We start from the raw sequence: 21,306 nt of genomic DNA, 5'->3' as shown, positions 1-21,306 counted from the left end.
CACGTCTGGCCGTGCCCTAACTTACATAACGTACAATGGTATTGCGTCAGAAATACATAAACTCGCAACCCACGTCAAGGGTCCTCATTGCCTTGCGAGTCCCTAACTAATAACTCCAACCAGGATAAACTAACTAAAGTAAAGAGTCCAGAACAAAAAATGATAACTTTACAAATCAAACTAATTTGTGCCATGGATTGCATCTACCTGCCAAGGGACCGCCCCAGCAGAGGACACAAAATAGTCCGCATAGAATTCCCGCGTCAACAGTCCTGCTGCTCCGGATCTTCCATACAGGGTGTTGTCCACATGAAGCAAGAATTTGCATGTACAGCGTCCAAGTCAATGTCTTGTGTTGATTCGTGGATCCTGCAGAAATTGTGCAGAATGACGCTGGCTTGGATAACCAGTATCACATTCTGGGGATCCAATTGAAAGGGGCTCTGGAATAAACGCCATTTGTTGCTGAGGATCCCGAAGGCACATTCCACATACCGTCTCGCACGGGTGAGCCGTTAATTAAAAATGCGCCTCCGGTTATCAAGATCACGGCGGGGGAATGGCCGCAACACATGGCTGGATAGGCCAAAACCTTCAACTGCTACGATGAAAAATGGCGCTGGTGGACCGGAACATCCAGGTAGTTGCCTTTGTTCAGGAATGGCAAGCTGGTTTGAGAGAAGACGTTCACCCATTGGCGAAGCCCTGAAGATGCCAGCATCCGAGGAGCTCCCATAGGCCCTTATATCAACAATTACAAACCGGTAGTTGCTGTCAGCCAACAAGGCCAACAGTACCACTGAGAAAAACTGTTTGTAATTGTATTATAGGGACCCAGAGTGAGGCGGCTTCTTTCTTCACATGAATGTGCTTCCCATCCAGCGCTCCCACACAGTTGGGAAACTGTGCAGATAGATAGAAGCCCTCAGCAATCCGTAGCCAATCTTCTGTCTTGGGCTGTGGCATAACCAACGCTCTCAGACGCTGCCAGATGACTTGGCAGGTCAGACGGACGATCTGCAAAATTCTTGAGCACTCCAGCAAAAACTCGAAATGCAGGTATGCAAAGGAGTTGCCGGTTGCCAGGAATCTGTCAAGAAAGGCATCCAAAGGTTAGTACTGCTGGTACAGGTTAACAGGACATCAGTTTCACACAGGGGACAACTACTACGGTTATGCATGTAGTATACCTAAATGAAGAACACCACAGAAAAAACTCCCCGAGTTCATTTGTTATAGTCGAAATTTGACCTAGTACATAGTGTCTATAGCAGGGGTCTCAAACTCGGCCGGGTAAGTGGGCCGCATATAGAAAAAATGGGAAGTTGACGGGCCGCATTACTTTCAAATTTGATACAATACAAAATTATTGTTAATCAATTGGTTATTTGAACTACTATAACACTACATTACTATAATAATAGCGCTAGGTTTAAAATTTGAGATATTTCTCCACGTGCTTATTTCAACAATCCAGCTTTCCAGTTTAAGTGTCGCCAAATGCAGTCCGGCAGCTCAGTTAGCACACATGTGAAGATTGGGCAGCCCCTTTTTAGATAGTGCCGCAGTGCCCTCTATGGATGCTGCCGCAGTGCCCTCTGTGGATGCTGCCGCAGTGCCCTCTGTGGATAATGCAACACACCCCAAAATAAGGCCACAGTGCCCTCTGTAGATAAGGCCACAGTGCCCTCTGTAGATAAGGCCACAGTGCCCTCTGTAGATAAGGCCACAGTGCCCTCTGTAGATAAGGCCACAGTGCCCTCTGTTGATAAGGCCACAGTGCCCTCTGTAGATAATGCAACACACCCCTAGATAATGCCAGTGTCCTCTTCAGATACTGTCACACACCCACTTGTAGATAACGCCACAGTGCCCTCTGTAGAGGCTGCCACAGTGCCCTCTGTAGAGGCTGCCAAAGTGCCCTCTGTAGAGGCTGCCAAAGTGCCCTCTGTAGAGGCTGCCAAAGTGCCCTCTGTAGAGGCTGCCCCAGTGCCCTCTGTAGAGGCTGCCCCAGTGCCCTCTGTAGAGGCTGCCCCAGTGCCCTCTGTAGAGGCTGCCCTAGTGCCCTCTGTAGAGGCTGCCCTAGTGCCCTCTGTAGAGGCTGCCCCAGTGATGTCAGGGGCTTGCCCAGAGCTGGAGTCCCAGGCAGAGCGCTAGTAGGCTCTTCCTGGGACTCCAGCTGTGCTCCTGACATCACTGGGACTCCTGCTCTGGGGAAGCCCCTGACATCATTGTCGATGTATGGACAGCGATGTCAGAGGCTTCCCCAGAGTCCCGGAGCAGAGCCGATAATAGCGCTCTGCCCGGGACTCCGCTCTGGGGAAGACCCTGACACACTGTCCATATATGGGCAGATAGGTCAGGGAATTCCGCAGCGTCCCGGAGCAGAGCCTATACTAGCGCTCTGCCCGGGACTCCGCTATGGGGAAGACCCTGACACACTGTCCACATATGGGCAGCGATGTCAGGGAATTCCACAGAGTCCCGGAGCAGAGCCTGTACTAGGGCTCTGCCCGGGACTCCGGCTCTGGGGAAGCCCCAGACATCGCTGTTCATATGTGGACAGTGATGTCAGGGAATTCCACAGAGTCCAGGAGCAGAGCCGACACCAGCGCTCTGCTCCGCTCTGGGCAAGACCCTGACACACTGTCCATATATGGGCAGCGATGTCAGGGAATTCCACAGAGTCCCGGAGCAGAGCCGACACCAGCGCTCTGCTCGGGACTCCGGCTCTGGGGAAGCCCCAAACATCGCTGTTCATATGTGGACAGCGATGTCAGGGAATTCCAGAGTCTCGGAGCAGAGCCGATACTAGCGGCTCTGTGTCCCGCGGGCAGCAGATGACAGCCCCAGGGGCCGCATGCAGCCCGCGCGCCGCGTGCTTGAGACCCCTGGTCTATACGGACTTAAACATGGTAGTAACGGTGAAACCCGCTAATTAATAGCAAAACCTAAAGTTTGGAGTCCGACACACCAAAATAGTATTAAAACAAAGTAACTTTATTGAATTAATATAAAATAACACATAAATTAAAAACAGATGATTTCCACAGTGCGGAGAGACAACCAGATTACATATGCATGATAAATACCAATACATCAATACTAGGCGACCCAGTTTAATCACATAAATAGAGATTAGCAGCACATTGCAATTGTCTAGTGTATAATTTCAATACATAAAGCGGTAAGAGAACCTGTTCAGCAGAAAATTAATGGGTGGAAATTAATGCCCATAGATAAAGCCTGATGAAAAAAGGATACTAGTGCTGCAAATAAGCAATATGTAAGGCTCAATTTAACCAAGTGGAGAGCACATATTACATAGTAAAAAACAGGACAATACCTCTATTGGCAGCCAGAAGAAAAATACTCTGCAATCAAGCTAGGTTTAGAAGGTAGAAAAAAGAAAAACCCTTTTGCTGGAAAGAATTATCTATGCTGAAGAGGGACTCTTACCCATTGTAGCAGTCACCGTCTCTGGTGTCAACCCCGACACGCGTTTCGGCCCGGAAGCCTTCGTCTGGGGGTGGTGTTAGGACTGAAAGTACAGTCCCTTTAAAGGGAATGTGTTGCCAGAAAAACATGTTTTGTTTTTTTTAATTAAGCATTTAGTGTGTAGGTGATTAAACATTGTTCAAATTTGTTTTATTTTTTTCACGAGTCAGGAAATATTATAAATTAGATTCTAATTTATAATATTTCCCATTGCTGGTCACTAGATGGAGCTATTCCCAAAATTGCAGCATTGCATGTGGTAAAGCAACCACATTGCTTTATGCTGCAAAATTGGGTAAAAAGCCCTCGCTCTAGTGAGCTCTCAGCATCCCCCCCTCCTTTATCCTGGCTAGTGCCGGGATAAACGAGGGGTTTGAACGGTCTAACCTCCTACACTGTGTGTCGCCATTTTTTGAGCTAACACACAGTGTAGAAGGTTAACATACAATAGTAAACGTACACAAACACGAACATACATTGAAATCTCTTACCTGCTCCTGCCGCCGCGGCTCCCTCCGGCCTGTCCGCTCCGTCTGCTGCCGCTGGTCCAAGTGCACAAGTCCGGAAGCCGCGACCGGAAGTAGTAATCTTACTGTCCGGCCGCGACTTCCGGTCCACAGGAAAATGGCGCCGGACGGCGCCAATTTCAAATTGGACTGTGTGGGAGCGGCGCATGCGCAGTTCCCACACAGACGGCGTACACAGAAGTGGATGGGACGGGAGCCGTTCGCAGTCCATATGGGACTGTGGCTGCCGTATTCCATGTCTGTATGTGTCGTTAATCGACACATACAGAAATGGAACAAAAAATGGCAGCCCCCATAGGGAAGAAAAAGTGTAAAAATAAGAAAAAGTAAAACACAAACACACAAATAAATATAAATGTTTTTAATAAAGCACTAACATCTTTAACATATTAAAAATAAATTTGTGATGACACTGTTCCTTTAAAACAACCCTAAACCAATCATAGTTAGAAACAAAAGAATCAAGCAGCTGTGGTTTATTGTAGATAGTTTCAGCGACGTCACCGCAGACAAACACTTCCGGTACACTAGACCCAGAAGCACTGAAGACCGCGATCACGTGCCAAGTGTTCCCGCCCAAGGCAAGAGGTGAAACCATAGCAACAGACGCCGCACATACAACGCTTAGCTTCGGACGTAATACAGGTAAGCTGCTGCATTTGAGTCATATACAAATACAGGACGGAAAAGCAAATCAACTCAAAGGACCTACATATCAAAATAAAAAGAGAAAAAGGGGACAATCATAATATTCTCGAGCGGATGAACAGCAATGGCAAACGATGTTTACTCAGCCAGTTTGGATCGGCAAAAAACAGAGAAAACCAAATGAATGCATAAACAAATACCAATAAATAAGAATAAAAATAAATTAATGAATATACACCTATTAGTGTTACAGAAAATAAAATGAAACATGTTTTGACATGATGTGTTTGAAAGTGTTTAATCCTTTCCCTAGTAGTGTAAGAACAGTTGAGAAATATATGTGTATAAATATATATATATACATGAAAAATATACACATATATATATATATATATATATATATATATATATATACATACATAAAACAGCAAATATGTAGCACCAAAATATATATTACATTAAAAATGCATGCATAGTGACAAAAGATATATGCATTAATTCAACATGCAACAAATAAATCTTTGCCTTAATTAATATACTTGATTCTAAAGTACAGAGAAAAGAAAATTGAAACAAATAATACATATATCAAAATAAAAAAATAAAAAAAATATTAATAATAATAATAATAAATAACAAGTGCAACGTTATATTACAATGTGAAAAAAATAAAAAATAAAGGAATCATTTGTTCATTTGCATATATTTACAAATTAATTGACACTGTGGTACATATATATATCTCAGTACAAATGTCATATCACACAACATATACATGCATATGTATCCCAATATCAACTGTATATTCAGAATGTATCTATATATGAATTACTATTAAAAATGTTAAAAAACACCATATGTGACCATGTAGATATATGTGATTATAGGAATATCTATACATATTTATTATATGCCAAAATCAATAGGTTCCCAAGATCAATTCATAGGATCATAAAGATATCTAAAGTTTTTAGTATTAGCATATATATATATATATATATATATATATATATATATATATATATATATATATATATATATAAAGTGTATAAAATCTGTTTGTTTCATAAAATCATGCAAATATTCATTAGGTAAAGCAAATAAGCAGTGCACCAAATGTAAAGAAATAAAACCAGGACGAGTGTATATATGTGAGAGAAAATTAGATAAATATACATAAATATACAATATATATATAAAAATATATGAAAAATAAAGTGAACAACATATTTAATAAATTATATATGATATATATCTCTCATTGTAACCCCATCCATCCATCTATAGGGGAAAGAAATCATAACAGACAAAACAGGTGCTTAATATACATTAAATATACATAGTATAGGTACACAATAAACCCAATCAATTCAAATGCATAAAAAATATAGCAGTCAATGAATATAAAATACAAGAAAGATCTTTTATCTTTTCTCCTTTAAATACATAATTTATTCCCCACATATACACATGCACACACATGGCACTACAGCGAATAAATAAATAAATCCGTCCAGAATATAATAATTATAGCAGCAACATCCAAATTGGATTCATAATATAAATCATTACAATGGCTTCGTCTCCTCCAAAGACCTGTTCAATGAACAAATTGGAAGGATAAGGAGGTAGGAGAACACATTCTAACAGACTTAGGGAAGCATCGAACTTGTGGGTCATATCAGATCCTTAAAGGGTCGAAAGATAATCCATACAACTAAAAACAAAAGCAAAAAGCACATATATGTTAACATTTTTTATGTTAGACACAAACCACAGATACATTAAAAGCAACACCATGGAGGATCCTGACACTCTACAGGAAAGCTGCGAAACCAAGGCTTTCATTCAGGCCATTAGGTTGCAATGTTTTTAATTTCCAAATCCACTTGGATTCAACTCTCAACAGTCTCTTCATTAAAGACCCTCCCCTCATGTCAAGTTGCACATGATCAATACCTTTAATTTTTAGAGCTGTAGATGCACAGTTATGATACCGGAAAAAGTGTCGTGGTAGGGTCTTCAAAAGATCTACTTTATCCAATGCTGTTCCCCTAGCTGCCTCAATACTGTTGACATGTTCTCTTGTTCGAATTTTCATTTCTCTAGTCGTAAGCCCAATATAAATTTTTGGGCAGGGGCAATATGCATAGTAAATTACTCCATTTGTATTACAATTGATGGGCCAAGTGATCTTATATTTAGATTGCCCTAACGAGTCCACAAAATCATCGCTGTTGACAATGTTTGGGCATGCGATGCATCTCCCACATGGTTGACAACCCCACTTAGGTGTGGATACTCCAAAGATTGGTTTAGCTACCTGAGGTTGATGATAACTATAGACCAATGCATCCCGGAGATTCCTAGCCCTTCTTGATGCGAATGCTGGTTTTACAGGTAACAATTCCGCTAGAATCCCATCAGTTTGCAAAACTGACTAGTGCTTAGACAAACATTTCTGCATTTCACCCCATCTGTCATGATAAGTGGTGACGTACCTGATTTTAGTATCAACATTTTTCTTAGTAGTAGGGTAAAGCAGTTGAGTCCGTGTAGCTCTGCACGCCCTATTGCATGCTCGATTAATGCATCTCCTGGTATAACCCCTGTCAGAGAAACGTTGTTTAAGGATGGTCGCTTGTCTTTCAAAATCATCATTAGTTGAACATAGTCTCCGTATTCGTAAAAATTGCCCGACCGGGATAGATCGAATTATATGTTTGGGATGCAGCGAAGAGGCATGCAAATAGGAATTAACCGACGTTTCTTTCCTATGTATGTCTGTTTGAATGCAGCCAGTGTTATCACATTTAATCAACACATCAAGGAAGTCAATAGCTGTTGCATTGGTCTTCCAGGTTAATTGTATGTTGACGTCATTCACATTTAACTCACCCATGAAGGAATCAAATTCCCCCTGGGTGCCCTGCCAGATAATGAAGACATCATCGATAAATCTGGTCCAAAGAACCACATTGCTCATCGATGATAGCAGATCTGACAGGAAAAGGTCCCTCTCCCACAGCCCCAGGAAGAAGTTGGCGTATGAGGGAGCACAGGCTGACCCCATCGCCGTTCCCTGGAGCTGTAGGTAGGATGACCCGTTGAAAGTGAAGAAATTGTGTGTAAGCACAAATTCTAATAGATAAAGAACCAATTGTGAAATGGCTGGATCCATATCGGTCATCCCTAAAAAATATGCCACTGCCTGGAGGCCATCCTGATGGCGGATGTTCGTGTACAATGATTCAACGTCACAGGTTGCCAGTAGCATATTGGGTTCAAGTTGAACACCTTCCAATTTTTTAAGGAGATCAGCCGAGTCTCGGAGATAAGATGGTAAAAGTCTCCACTAGTGGTTTAAGGATTGCATCAATGTATTTACTCACGTTTTCACAGACATTCTCTTTCCCAGAGATAATAGGTCGTCCTGGTGGCAAGTTAGGGTTTTATGAATTTTCGGTAATAAGTATAAACTTGACACCTTAGGGTCCTTAACCATCAGACATTCCATCAAGGCAGTAGAGATAGTGCCCGCATCAAGGGCCTCTCTTAATATGCAATGAAGTGATGTACTGAAAGCAGAAAGGGGATTAAAAGTCAATTTCTTATAACACGTAGGATTTCTAAGTTGACGATAAGCTTCCCTTTCATATAGGTCTCTAGGCCAGACCACTATATTAAACACTTTCAAACAAATCATGAAAAAACATGTTTCATTTTATTTTCTGTAACACTAATAGGTGTATATTCATTAATTTATTTCTATTCTTATTTATTGGTATTTGTTTATGCATTCATTTGGTTTTCTCTGTTTTTTGCCGATCCAAACTGGCTGAGTAAACATCGTTTGCCATTGCTGTTCATCCGCTCGAGAATATTATGATTGTCCCCTTTCTCTTTTTCTTTTGATATGTAGGCCCTTTGAGTTGATTTGCTTTTCCGTCCTGTATTTGTATATGACTCAAATGCAGCAGCTTACCTGTATTACGTCCGAAGCTAAGCGTTGTATGTGCGGCGTCTGTTGCTATGGTTTCACCTCTTGCCTTGGGCGAGAACACTTGGCACGTGATCGCGGTCTTCAGTGCTTCCGGGTCTAGTGTACCGGAAGTGTTTGTCTGCGGTGATGTCGTTGAAACTATCTACAATGAGCCACAGCTGCTTGATTCTTTTGTTTCTAACTATGATTGGTTTAGGGTTGTTTTAAAGGGACTGTACTTTCAGTCCTAACACCACCCCCAGACAAAGGCTTCCGGGCCGAAACGCGCGTCGGGGTTGACACCAGAGACGGTGACTGCTACAATGGGTAAGAGTCCCTCTTCAGCATAGATAATTCTTTCCAGCAAAAGGGTTTTTCTACCTTCTAAACCTAGCTTGATTGCAGAGTATTTTTCTTCTGGCTGCCAATAGAGGTATTGTCCTGTTTTTTACTATGTAATATGTGCTCTCCACTTGGTTAAATTGAGCCTTACATATTGCTTATTTGCAGCACTAGTATCCTTTTTTCATCAGGCTTTATCTATGGGCATTAATTTCCACCCATTAATTTTCTGCTGAACAGGTTCTCTTACCGCTTTATGTATTGAAATTATACACTAGACAATTGCAATGTGCTGCTAATCTCTATTTATGTGATTAAACTGGGTCGCCTAGTATTGATGTATTTGTATTTATCATGCATATGTAATCTGGTTGTCTCTCCGCACTGTGGAAATCATCTCTGTTTTTAATTTATGTGTTATTTTATATTAATTCAATAAAGTTACTTTGTTTTAATACTATTTTGGTGTGTCGGACTCCAAACTTTAGGTTTTGCTACGGTTATGCATGATATGACGGGAAAGGGCACAGGGGACATGTACGGTTCTACTAACTTTCTACTAACTTTGGGCACAGGGGACATTATGTGTTTTATCTTAGGGTGACGATGAGCCTTTCCTCTGGAGAGATGCACCTTCGCATGTTGGTGTCCTCTAAGGTGATTCCAGGACGGAGGTCCGACAACAGACGGTCAAAGGTAGAGATGGACATGCGGCAGAAGTTGTGAAACTTTTCCGGGTGCTTCCTCAGATCATCGTAAAGGCTATGGAAATGTCCCTTCCTAGGCCTTTGGGAGACAATGGGATGAACCCGATACCTCCTCTTCTTCCTCAACGGTTCCTCGTCCAGCATAGGTCGCTGTCCAAATCGACGCGAGACCAGCCAATACAGCAGAGCATCATCCACACGAGAGTCTGACATTCTTGCTGCGAAATAAACGCCAATATTCCAAACTATCTCAGCACAGGAATCGCACACAGCTCTCACAATGTACAAATGGCACAAAGAAAGGCGTTTCTGCGATCATGTGACTCTCTTGAGGACTTTGATCATGATTTTTACCTCATTTCCAGCCCCAACCTTTTTTTTTACGGATCCGTAAATATGGGTGAAATACGGGTGCCAACGGGACCGTATTTATGGGCACGGGTCCGTAAATAAGGGTGAAATACTGTTGGAATACGTGTGACCAGGGACCCGTATATACGCCCGTATTTACGGGTGGACAAAATTACGGTCGTGTGCATGAGGCCTTAGTCTCCAATCTTAGATATTGAGGAGGTCTGCAGGAAAATTGCACTGAGACAATATTAACCCTTTCACGACCAAGGACGAAAATGAACGTCCTGGTCGGCTGCTAGTTCCTGCCCCAGGACGTTCATTTTCGTCAGTATTTAAAACTGTCACTCTGTGTAAACACAGAGTGACAGGCGCGCGCTGACAGCTGTCCTAGACAGCTGACATATCAGTCTCGCCGGACAGCGGACCATTGCCGCCGCTTTCGGCAATTAACCCCTTAAGTGCGGCGACGGATTGCCGTTGTCGCATTTAAGTGGTTTGAAGCACATCGGCAGCCCCCACGAAGTGATCGTGGGGGCTACCAATGCTTGTCACGGCAATCGGAGGTCAGACAATGACCTCCGGGTTGCCATGTACGGAAGCCTCGGAGGAGCAGCCTCCGCTGATCCTCCGAGGCTTCCTGTCTGTGAATGTCACGTCACAATGACAGTTAGAGTACATTACACTACGTGTGTAGTGTAGTGTAATGCACTCTAGCAGTGATCAAAGCTGCAAGTCTAAGTGTCCCCTAGTGGGACAAGTGAAAAAAGTAAAAAAAAGATAATAAAAATGTTTTAAAAAAAGTGTAAAAATAAAAGTTATAAGTTCTATAAACAAACGCTGCATTTTTTTCCTATAATAAGTCTTTCATTATAGGAAAAAATTAACACGTTAAAAAAAGTTCACATATCTGGTATCACCGCGTTCGTAACGACCCCAACTATCAAACTATAATGTTATTTTTCCCGCACGATGAACACCCCAAAAAAATCAATAAAAAAACAACACCAGAATCGATATTTTTTGGTCACCACCCCTCTCAAAATAGAGAATAAAAAGTGATCAAAAAGTCGCATGTACCAGAAAATAATACCGATAAAAACTACAACCCGTCCCGCAAAAAAACAAGCTCTTACATAGCTTTTTTTGACTGGAAAAATAAAAAAGTTACGGCTCTCAGAATATTGTGATACAGAAAATAAATTATTTTATAAAAAAGTGATTTTATTGCGCAAACGCTGCAAAACATAAAAAAACTATATAAATATGGTATCGCCGTAATCGTACTGATCCGCAGAATAAAATATAATGGTCATTTATAGTGCACGGTGAACGCCGCAAAAAATAAACTAAAAAACATTGTCAGAATTGCTTGTTTTTGGTCACCCGGCTTGCAAAAAAATTTAATAAAAAGTGATCAAAAAAATTGCATGTACCCCAAAATGGTACCAATGAAAAGTACAGATTGTCCCGCAACAAATAAGCCCTCACACGGCTCCGGTGGAGAAAAAATAAAAAAGTTCTGGCTTTCAGAACATGGCGATGCAAAATGTGCAGTGTCCAAAAGTGGATAAGATCGGGCGCCATTTATCAGTGCGACACCGGGCACATATCTATGAAATATTATTTATTTACTGCATTATTATACCCTCTTATTATGCCCTGATGTACTCCGCACAGATTACACATACCCCCAAATTATAAACTGAAATACCAGTAAAACCCCAAACAAAACTACTGCCAATCAAAATCTGCGCTCCAAAAGCAAAATGGCGTTCCCTCCCTTCTGAGCCCTGCAGCGTGCCCAAGCAGCAGTTTGCGCCCCCACATATGGCGTCGCCATACCCGAGAGAACCTGCTTAACGTTTTATGAGGTATTTGTCTTCTGTGGCACAAACTGGGCACAACATATTATGCACTAAAATGGCGTATCAGTGGAAAATTGCAATTTTCACTTTGAACCATCCGCTGTGCATTAACCCCTTTGCGCACTATGACTTAATTGCCGTCATGGTGCGGGGGTTGATGTATGGAGCCAGCTCACGTGCTGAGCCCGCTCCATACGCTGCGGGTGTCGGCTGTGTATTACAGCAGGCCCCCTCTGTACTAACGGACAGGTACAGCGATCGCTCTGTTACAGAAGCCTGTAAGAATAACAATATACTGCAATACATTAGTATTGCAGTGTATTGTACCAGTGATCCAATGATCGCTGGCTCAAGTCCCCTAAGGGGATTGATTAATAAAATGTGTAGAAGAATTATAGTTATTAGTAGTGAGAATGAATTTTTTTTAAAGTTAAAAAAACAAAACACCTTTTCGCATATTTCTTCTAAAGTAATGTAAAAAAATTAACAAAATTGGTATCGCTACGTCCGTAAAAGTCTGAACTATTACAATATACTATTATTTAATTTGCACAGTGCACACCTTAAAAAAATTGAATAATTTAAACCGCCAAAATCGCTGGTTTTCTTTTTTGTCACCTTCGCTCTAAAAAAAAAAATGTAATACAACTTTTGAATCACTTTTTATGTACCAAAACATGGTACCAATAAAAACTGCAGCTCCTCCCGCAAGAAATAAGCCCTCACACCACTCTATTGATGGAAAAATAAAAAAGTTATGGCTCTTGGAAAGCGGGGAGTGAAAATCTAAAATATGAAAGCAAAATATGGATCAGTCCTTAAAGGGTTAATTCATTTCTAATGAAAAAAACGTATGACCACATGTGGGGTATTTCCGTACTCGGGAGAAATTCCTTTATAAAAAATGTTTGTTTTTTTTTCCTCCTTTATCCCTTAATTATCGCGCCCTAATTCTAATAAACTCTGCAAAAGACCCGTGGGGTGTAAATGCTCACTATACCCCTAGAAAAACTCCTTGAAGGTTTTTCCAAAATGGGGTCACTTTTGGTGGGTTTCCACAGTTTTGGTCCCTCCAGTTCATTGCAAATGCGACATGGCACCGAAAACCATTCCAGCAAAATCATAAATCCAAATGGCGCTCCTTCCCTTCTGAGCCCTGCTGTGGGTCCAAACAGCAGTTTATTACCACATATGGGGTATTGTTGTAAACGGGAGACATTGCTTTACAAATGTTGGGGTGCATTTTCTTAGTTATTACTTGTAAATAATAAAAATTTCTATGTTGTTTCAGAAAAAAAGTACATTTTAATTTTTACAGACTAATTCCAATATATTTAGCGAAAAACCTGTGTGGTCAAAATGCTAACTATAGCCCTAGATAAATACCTTAAGGGGTCTAGTTTTGGAAATGGGGTCGTTTATGGGGAGTTTCTATCGTTCTGGCAGCTCAAAGCTTCTCCAAATGTGCAGTGGGGCCTAAAACATTTTCAAGCAAAATATGAGTCCTGAAAGCCTCCGGGTGCTCCCTTCCTTTGGGGCCCTGCCGTGTGTCCAAACAACGCATTAGGGCCACAATGTGGGTATTTTTGAAAACAGGAGAAAGAGGGTGATAGATTTTTGGGTGTGTTTCTTCATTTTCATGTTCGCTTTACAAAGAAATCGGTCTTCAAACTAATACTTTTATGAAAAAAGTTAAATATTTTTTTTTTTCACCTGATATGCATTAAATTTAGCAAAGAACTGTGGGGGTCAAAATACTTACTATACACCTAAATAATTACGTTATGGGGTCTAGTTTTCTAAATGGGGTAGTTTATGGGGAGTTTCTATCGTTCTGGCAGCTCAAAGCCTCTCCAAATGTACAGTGGGGCCTAAAACATTTTCAAGCAAAATATGAGTCCTGAAAGCCTCCGGGTGCTCCCTTCCTTTTGGGTCCTGCCGTGTGTCCAGGCAGCGCATTAGGGGCACAATGTGGGTATTTTTGAAAACAGGAGAAAGAGGGTGATAGATTTTGGGGTGTGTTTCTTCATTCTCATGGTTGCTTTACAAAGAAATTGGTCTTCAAACTGATACTTTTATGAAAAAAAGCGTGTTTTTTTTTTTCACCTGCTATGTATTAAATTTAGCAAAAAACTGTGGGGTCAAAATACTTACTATACCCCTAGGTAAATACCTTAAGGGGTCTAGTTTTCTAAATGGGGTCATTTGTAGGGGTTTCCATCACTCTGAGACCTATGAGCCTCTGAAAACCTGGCTTGGTGCAGGAAAACAAAATGTACTTCAAAATTTATAAAATTATTATTCAATTTGTAAGTCCTCTAAATTGCTGAAAATGTATGTATTTTTTTCAAAAGTGCTGCCAAAATAGAGTAAAGAGATAGAAATATATATTTAATTTAAAAAATTGTACAGTATGTGCACATATGTGACATATTGCAGTTAAAAATAGGGAAAAATTTTAATTTTTACAAAATTTCTTCCATTTTTCTATTTTTTAATAAATTTCCGCAAATTGTATCAGTCTACTTTTACCACTAAAATAAAGTACAACATGTGACGAAAAAACAATGTCAGAATTACTTGGATATTCAAAACTTTCACAGAGTTATTCTCTGATAAATTCAGACATACCAGATTTGACAAATCTGGCTTGGTCATTAACCCCTTAAGGACGCAGCCTAGTTTTGGCCTTAAAGGGAATGTGTTGCCAGAAAAACATGTAAGTCCATGTAATATTATAAATTATTTCTAATTTATAATACTACCCATTTTTGGTCACTAGATGGAGCTGTTCCCAAAATTGCAGCATTGGGTTAAAAGCCCTCGCTCTAGTGAGCTCTCAGCATCCCCCCCTCCTTTATCCTGGCTAGTGCCGGGATAAACGAGGGGTTTGAACGATATAACCTCCTACACTGTGTGTCGCCATTTTTTGAGCTAACCCACAGTGTAGTAGGTTTACATACAGTAGTAAACACACACAAACACGAACATACATTGAAATCTCTTACCTGCTCCTGCCGCCGCGGCTCCCTCCGGCCCGTCCGCTCCGTTTGCTGCCGCTGGTGCAAGTGCACAAATCCGGAAGCCGCGACCGGAAGTAGTAATATTACTGTCTGGCCGCGACTTCCGGTCCACAGGAAAATGGCGCCGGACGGCGCCAATTTCGAATAGGACTGTGTAGGAGCGGCGCATGCGCAGTTCCCACACAGACGCCGTACACTGCAGTCAATGGGACGGGAGCCGTTCGCAGTCCCTATGGGACTGTGGCTGCCGTATTCCATGTCTGTATGTGTCGTTAATCGACACACACAGAAATGGAACAAAAAATGGCAGCCCTCATAGGGAAGAAAAAGTGTAAAAATAAGAAAAAGTAAAACACAAACACACAAATGAATATAAACGTTTTTAATAAAGCACTAACATCTTTAACATATAAAAAAATAATTTGTGATGACACTGTTCCTTTAAGGCTCAGAGCCCATTTTTCAAATCTGACATATTTCACTTTATGTGGTAATAACGTCGGAATGCTTAAACCTACCCAAGCGATTCTGAGATTGTTTTCTCGTGACACATTGGGCTTCATGTTCGTGGTAAAATTTGGTCGATATATTCAGTGTTTATTGGTGAAAAATTGCAAAATTTAGAGAAAATGTTGAAAAAATTGCATTTTTCTGAATTTTAATTCATCTGCTTGTAAAACAGACGGTTATACCACCCAAAATAGTTACTAGTTCACATTTCCCATATGTCTACTTTAGATTGGCATCGTTTTTTGAACATTCTTTTATTTTTCTTGGACGTTACAAGGCTTAGAACATAAACAGCAATTTCTCATATTTTTAAGAAAATTTCAAAAGTCTTTTTTTTAAGGTACCTCTTGAGTTCTGAAGTGGCTTTGAGGAGCCTATGTATTAGAAACCCTGATAAAACACCCCATTTTAAAAACTAGACCCCTCAAAGTATTCAAAACAGCAGTTAGAAAGTTTTTTAACCCTTCAGGCATTTCACAGGAATTAAAGCAAAGTGGAGGTGAAATTTGCAAATTTCATTTTTCTTGCTGAATTTCAATTTTATTCATTTTTTTTTCTGTAACACAGAAGGTTTTACCAGAGAAACACTACTAAATATGTATTGTTCAGATTCTGCAGTTTTTATAAATGTCCCATATGTGGCCCTACTGCGCTCGTGGACTAAAACACAAGCCCTAGAAGCAAAGAAGCACCTAGTGCATTTTGAGTCCTCTTTTTTTATTAGAATATATTTTAGGCAGCATGCCAGGTTTGAAGAGGTGTTGAGGTGTCAAAACAGTAGGAATCCCCCAATAGTGACCCCATTTTGGAAACTACACCCCTCAAGGAATTCATTTAGGGTTGTTGTTACCATTTTGACTGCACAGTTTTTTCACAGCACGTATTTGAATTGGGCTCTGAAATGAAAAAAATGTAATTTTTTCCAATAAAATGTCATTTGTGATCAAAATTTCTTATTTTCACAGGGAACAAAATACCCCATTTTGTTGCCCAATTTGTCCTTAGTGTGGCAATACCCCATTTGTGGTGATAAACTGCCGTTTGGGCCCATGGGAGGGCTCAGAAGGAAAGGAGCGCTATATGTTTGTTGGAGTCAAGATTTTGTTGGATTGGTTTTTGGGTGCCATGTCGCATTTGCAGAGCCTCAGAGGTATCAAAGCAATGGAAACCCACCAAAAGTGACCCCATTTTGGAAACTACACCCCTCAAGGAATTCATTTATGGTTGTTGTTAGCATTTTGACAACACAGTTTTTTCACAGCACCTATTTCAATTGGGCTGTGACATTAAAAAAATGAAATTTTTTCCAATAAGATGTAATTTTTTACCAAAATTTCTTATTTTCACAGGGAACAAAATACTCAATTTTGTTGCCCAATTTCTCCTGAGTGCATCAATACCCCATTTGTGGCAATAAACTTCCGTTTGGGCCCATGGGAGGCCTCAGAAGGGAAGGAGCGCTGTGTGTTCTTTGGAGTTTTTGATTTTGCTGTTTTGGTTTTCGGGTGCCATGTCGCATTTGCAGAGCCCCAGAGGTATCAAAGCAATGGAAACCCACCAGAAGTGACCCCATTTTGGAAACTACACCCCTCAAGGAATTCATTTATGGGTAATGTGACCATTTAGACTCCATAGTTTCTTCACAGAACTTATTTGAAATGGGCTGGGAATTAAAAAAATATATATTTTTTCCTATAATATGTCATTTTAGCTCAAAAAATCTTATTTTCACAAGAAATAAAATACTCCATTTTGTTGCCCAATTTGTCCTGAGTGCGGCAATACCTCATTTGTGGTGATAAACTGCCGTTTGGGCCCATGGGAGGGCTCAGAAGGAAAGGAGCGCTGTGTGTTCTTTGGAGTACAGATTTTGCTGTATTGGTTTTCGGGTGCCATGTCGCATTTGCAGAGCCCCAGAGGTATCAAAGCAATAGAAACCCACCACAAATGACCCCATTTTGGAAACTACACCCCTCAAGGAATTCATTTATGGGTGTTGTGACCATTTTGACCCCATAGTTTTTTCATAGAACTTATTTGAATTGGGCTGGGAATGAAAAAAAAAAATTTTTTTTCAAATAATATGTAGTTTTGGCTGAAAATTTCTTAGTTTCACAAGAAACAAAATACCCCATTCTGTTGCGCAATTTGTTCTGAGTGCCGCAATACCCCATTTGTTGTGATAAACTGCCGTTTGGGCCCATGGGAGGGCTCAGAAGGAAAGGACCACCATTTGGCCTACTGGGGATTTTCTAGTGCGAAGTCATGTATGCAGAAGCCCCTGAGGTACCAGTACAGTTGAAACCCGCAAGAAGTGACCCCGTTTTAAAAACTACACCCTTAAGGCATTCATCTAGAGGTGTAGTGAGCATTTTGACCGGAGACCTACACCCCATAAACTGTAATGTGGGTTCTCCCGGGTATGGCAATACCCTACATGTGGCTGTTATCAGCTGCCTGGACACACAGCAGGGCCCAGAGGGGAAAGACGGGGGGGGGGATAAGCTGTGCGGGGTGCATCAGGGTAAGTAAAATTGGGGTACATTATAAACCAAGGGATGTATGATAAATTTTAAAACACTTTCATACAGAGCTCTGGTTATTCGGGACACGTGTCACATTGATATATTGTGTCATCCATTATCGCCCTCTTATAGCAGACTTTGCACCTCTTTTGACTTTTTCCCTTCTTGCCAGTTTGGGGAACTTCTCCTGGAAAGTCTTGCCCTGGTACGATGCGTGTGGGCTCGCTTCCAGAAGTACTGGGTGCCCCCCCTTCTTGGTCCCTAAAGATTAGGTTCTTGATAATCACCTCTTGAAATTCCAGGAAAGTTCCCATCTGGCCTGCACATCGACGTAGCACGTACGCATTGTACAATGCCATCTGTATGATGTGCACGGCCAGCTTCGTATACCACACCGCATGGCGCTGTAGGGCTTCAGGGCTTGATCTTACAAGTCCATCCCTCCCATGTACCTATTGTAGTCCAGGATGCAGTCTGGTTTGGGGGTGGCCTTTCCTTCATATATCCTAAACCTGTAGGTATACCCTGATGCACTCTTACAGCTTATACATCTTCACGCCATACCTTGCCCTCTTACCCAGCAGGTACTCGCGGAATTGAACCCTCCCTTTAAAATGTACCAGGGACTCATCAATAGAAATACACTTCTCGGGGGTGTATGCTTGGGAAAACCGGGCACTGGAACGGTCTAATAGGGGTCTCCGTTTATACAAACGGTCAAAACTGGGGTCATCTCGGGGTGGGCACGGCTCATTATCTGTATTATGTAAGAAGCCTCATTTATTTATTTTTTTAGGTTCCAGTTCAGTTCTGAAGTTGCTTTGAGGGGCCCATATATTAGAAACCCCTATCAAATACCCCATTTTAGAAACTAGACCCCTCAAAGTATTCACAACAGCATGTAGAAAGTTTATGAACCCTTTAGGTGTTTCACAGAAATTTAGAGTAAAGTAGAGGTGAAATTTACATTTTTTTTTGTCAGAAAATCCTCTTTATACCATTTTTTTTATAACACAAAAGGATTTATCAGAGAAACGCAAATTAATACGTATTGCCCAGATTCTGCAGTTTAGAGAAATATCCCACATGTGGCCCTAGTGCTGTAATGGACTGAAGCACCGACCTCCGAAGCAAAGGAGCACCTAGTGGATTTTGAGGCCTCTTTTTTATTAGGTACCATGTCCAGTTTGAAGAAGTCTTGTGGTGCCAAAACATTGGGAACCCCCCAAAAGTGACCCCAATTTGGAAACTAGACCCCTTGAGGATTCCATTGTAGTTTTCTTGGGGTGCATGCGGCTTTTTGATCAGTTTTTATTCTATTTTTAGGTGGCGTGGTGACTAAAAAACAGCAATTCTACTATTGTTTTTTTTTCTTTTTTTTTTACAGCGTTCACCGTGCGCTATAAATGACATATTCACTTTATTCTGCGGGGCGATACGATTACGGCGATATCAGATGTTTCTAGTTTTTTTTTATGTCTTATGGCGTTTGCACAATAAAATACGTTTTGTAAACAATCATTCACTTTTTGTGTTACCTTATTCTAAGAGCCATAACGTTTTTATTTTTCAATCAATAAAGCCGTGCGAGGACTTATTTTTTGCGTAACGAACTGTAGTTTCAATCAGTACCATTTTTAGGTACATGCGACTTTTTGATCTCTTTTTATTCCATTTTTTGGGAGGTGAAGTGACCAAAGAATTGTGATTGTGGTACGGTTTATTATTATTTTATTTTACGGCGTTCACTGTATAAATAACGAAATAGTTTTGTAGTTCAGGCCGTTACGGACGCGGCGATACCAATTATGTATAGTTTATTTGTTTGTTTATATATTTTTATTAATAATAAAGGACTGATAAGCGAAAAAGGGGGATTTTTACTTTTATTACTTTTAAATCTTTTATTTTCTTATTTTTACACATCTTTTTTTAACTTTTTTTTTACTTTATTACTTTGTCCCACTAGGGGACATGAGGGCAGGAGGCACTGATCGTTATTCTAATACACTGCACTACATGCGTAGTGCAGTGTATTAGAACTGTCAGCTACTCACTGACAGCAAGCATAGTGGGTCCTGACGTTGTCAGGACCCACTAGGCTTCCGTCTATGGCATAGCCGGACGCCATTGTTTGGTGTCCGGTTGCCATAGTCGCCATCGCCGGCCGCTATCGCGTAGCAGGCCGGCGATGGCAGCTTAACCCCTAAAAAGCCGCGATCTCTATAGAACGCGGCTTTTAAGGGGTTAATCAGCGGGGACACAGCGATCGGTCCCCGCTGTAGGAGCTGTGACAGCTGCTGAACAAGACAGCAGCGTCACAGCTCCTGTATGTGTCGGGAGGACGGCCGAAACGGCCGTTACTCCCGAGACGTACTATTACGGCATGGAGCGCGAACGATACAGCTGCCATGACGTAATAGTACGTCAAGGAGCGGGAAGGGGTTAAGGTACAAACATGCCCGGTCATTAAGGGGTTAAATGTTGACATAAAATGTACTATAAACATTTATCTTAGTAACAATTGCAATGTTAGGCTATGTTCACACAGAGTATTTTGGCGAGTTTTTTGACGCGGAAATCGCGTCACAAAACTCCTCAAAAACGGCCCGAAAATGCCTCCCATTGATTTCAATGGGAGGCGTCGGCGTCTTTTTCCCGCGAGCCGTAAAACTGCCTCGTGGGAAAAAGAAGCGACATGCCCTATCTTCGGGCGTTTCCGCCTCTGATCTCCCATTGACTTAAATGGGAGGCAGAGAAAGCGTATTTTGCGGTGTTTTATGCCCGCGGGCGAAAAACTCAGCGAAAATCAGCGTGCAGGGAGAGGATAGGGCATGTCGCTTCTGTCTCCCGCGAGGTGGTTTTACCGCTCGCGGGAGAATACCGCCCCCGACTCCCATTGAAATCAACGGGAGGCATTTTCGGGCTGTTTTTGATGAGTTTTGCAGGGCGGTTTCCGCGTCAGAAAACTCGTCAAAAAACTCTGCGTAAACATAGCCTTACACTGTAGCTCTGCTTCAATGCCCATGTTAAGGGCGGATTTACACAAGTGTGTGCGTTTTGTGCGTGCAAAAAAACGCAGAGTTTTACGCGCGCAAAAGACACTTAACAGCTCCGTGTGTCATCACCATATGATGCGCGGCTGCGTGCTTTTCGCGCAGCTGCCATCATTATGACACTCTGTTTGTATGTTTGTAAACAGAAAAGCACGTGGTGCTTTTCTGTTTGCAATCATAGTTTGCCTGCTGTTGCGCAAATCACGCGCGTCACACGGAAGTGCCTACGTGTGGCATGCGAGATTTTCACGCACCCACTGACTTCAATG

General features: G+C 41.5%; 1 pseudogene; it reads right to left on the bottom strand.

Annotated features, from left to right (window-relative positions):
- Positions 1-263: 263 nt before the first annotated feature.
- The window catches only part of LOC142750376 (uncharacterized), a 28,987-nt pseudogene continuing 7,944 nt past the window's right edge, over positions 264-21,306 (bottom strand).

Source organism: Rhinoderma darwinii, chromosome 3, assembly GCF_050947455.1.
Source record: "Rhinoderma darwinii isolate aRhiDar2 chromosome 3, aRhiDar2.hap1, whole genome shotgun sequence".
In the NCBI taxonomy this organism is placed as follows: Eukaryota; Metazoa; Chordata; class Amphibia; order Anura; family Rhinodermatidae; genus Rhinoderma; species Rhinoderma darwinii.
This window is presented reverse-complemented; position numbering and strand designations above follow the sequence as displayed.